Source organism: Musa acuminata, unplaced genomic scaffold (genome assembly GCF_036884655.1).
Source record: "Musa acuminata AAA Group cultivar baxijiao unplaced genomic scaffold, Cavendish_Baxijiao_AAA HiC_scaffold_415, whole genome shotgun sequence".
Lineage (NCBI taxonomy): Eukaryota > Viridiplantae > Streptophyta > Magnoliopsida > Zingiberales > Musaceae > Musa > Musa acuminata.
In genome coordinates this window covers 20,001-22,500 of record NW_027020663.1, presented here as the reverse complement: position 1 = coordinate 22,500, position 2,500 = coordinate 20,001, and positions in this window count along the sequence as shown.

The following is a 2,500-nucleotide window of genomic DNA, read 5'->3' as shown; positions in this document are numbered from 1 at the left end:
CATGGCGCGGTGACCGTCGTGAGCGGAGCAAAACGTCAGCCATCTCAGCACCCTGGAACCCCCCGGGTGGCACAGGGCTGGATGGGGCTTTCGTATAGCAGGGACGGTGCTGCCTCACGCTTCGCTCGCTGTTCGCCGCTCGCCGCTCGCTCGCGCAGCCAAAAATGACCAGTTTTGGCCCGTTTTTGGGCTGTTTTGGCCTGTTTATGGTCCGTTCTTGCGTGGTGCGGTGACCGTCGTGAGCGGAGCAAAACGTCAGCCATCTCAGCACCCTGGAACCCCCCGGGTGGCACAGGGCTGGATGGGGCTTTCGTATATAGCAGGGACGGTGCTGCCTCTCGCTTCGCTCGCTGTCCGCCGCTCGCCGCTCGCTCGCGCAGCCAAAAATGGCCAGTTTTGGCCCGTTTTTGGGCCGTTTTGGCCAGTTTTTGGCCTGTTCTTGCATTGCGCGGTGACCGTCGAGAGCGGAGCAAAACGTCAGCCATCTCAGCACCCTGGAACCCCCCGGGTGGCACAGGGCTGGATGGGGCTTTCGTATAGCAGGGACGGTGCTGCCTCTCGCTTCGCTCGCTGTCCGCCGCTCGCCGCTCGCTCGTGCAGCCAAAAATGGCCAGTTTTGGCCCGTTTTTGGGCCGTTTTGGCCAGTTTTTGGCCTGTTCTTGCATTGCGCGGTGACCGTCGAGAGCGGAGCAAAACGTCAGCCATCTCAGCACCCTGGAACCCCCCGGGTGGCACAGGGCTGGATGGGGCTTTCGTATAGCAGGGACGGTGCTGCCTCTCGCTTCGCTCGCTGTCCGCCGCTCGCCGCTCGCTCGTGCAGCCAAAAATGGCCAGTTTTGGCCCGTTTTTGGGCCGTTTTGGCCAGTTTTTGGCCTGTTCTTGCATTGCGCGGTGACCGTCGAGAGCGGAGCAAAACGTCAGCCATCTCAGCACCCTGGAACCCCCCGGGTGGCACAGGGCTGGATGGGGCTTTCGTATAGCAGGGACGGTGCTGCCTCTCGCTTCGCTCGCTGTCCGCCGCTCGCCGCTCGCTCGTGCAGCCAAAAATGGCCAGTTTTGGCCCGTTTTTGGGCCGTTTTGGCCAGTTTTTGGCCTGTTCTTGCATTGCGCGGTGACCGTCGAGAGCGGAGCAAAACGTCAGCCATCTCAGCACCCTGGAACCCCCCGGGTGGCACAGGGCTGGATGGGGCTTTCGTATAGCAGGGACGGTGCTGCCTCTCGCTTCGCTCGCTGTCCGCCGCTCGCCGCTCGCTCGTGCAGCCAAAAATGGCCAGTTTTGGCCCGTTTTTGGGCCGTTTTGGCCAGTTTTTGGCCTGTTCTTGCATTGCGCGGTGACCGTCGAGAGCGGAGCAAAACGTCAGCCATCTCAGCACCCTGGAACCCCCCGGGTGGCACAGGGCTGGATGGGGCTTTCGTATAGCAGGGACGGTGCTGCCTCTCGCTTCGCTCGCTGTCCGCCGCTCGCCGCTCGCTCGCGCAGCCAAAAATGGCCAGTTTTGGCCCGTTTTTGGGCCGTTTTGGCCAGTTTTTGGCCTGTTCTTGCATTGCGCGGTGACCGTCGAGAGCGGAGCAAAACGTCAGCCATCTCAGCACCCTGGAACCCCCCGGGTGGCACAGGGCTGGATGGGGCTTTCGTATAGCAGGGACGGTGCTGCCTCTCGCTTCGCTCGCTGTCCGCCGCTCGCCGCTCGCGCAGCCAAAAATGGCCAGTTTTGGCCCGTTTTTGGGCCGTTTTGGCCAGTTTTTGGCCTGTTCTTGCATTGCGCGGTGACCGTCGAGAGCGGAGCAAAACGTCAGCCATCTCAGCACCCTGGAACCCCCCGGGTGGCACAGGGCTGGATGGGGCTTTCGTATAGCAGGGACGGTGCTGCCTCTCGCTTCGCTCGCTGTTCGCCGCTCGCCGCTCGCTCGCGCAGACCAAAAATGGCCAGTTTTGGCCCGTTTTTGGGCTGTTTTGGCCAGTTTTTGGCCTGTTCTTGCGTGGTGCGGTGACCGTCGTGAGCGGAGCAAAACGTCAGCCATCTCAGCACCCTGGAACCCCCCGGGTGGCACAGGGCTGGATGGGGCTTTCGTATAGCAGGGACGGTGCTGCCTCTCGCTTCGCTCGCTGTTCGCCGCTCGCCGCTCGCTCGCGCAGCCAAAAATGGCCAGTTTTGGCCCGTTTTTGGGCTGTTTTGGCCTGTTTTTGGGCTGTTCTTGTGTGGCGCGGTGACCGTCGTGAGCGGAGCAAAATGTCAGCCATCTCAGCACCCTGGAACCCCCCGGGTGGCACAGGGCTGGATGGGGCTTTCGTATAGCAGGGACGGTGCTGCCTCGCGCTTCGCTCGCTGTTCGCCGCTCTCCGCTCGCTCGCGCAGCAAAAAATGGCCAGTTTTGGCCCGTTTTTGGGCTGTTTTGGCCAGTTTTTGGCCTGTTCTTGCGTGCCGCGGCGACCGTCGTGAGCGGAGCAAAACGTCAGCCATCTCAGCACCCTGGAACCCCCCGGGTGGCACAGGGCTGG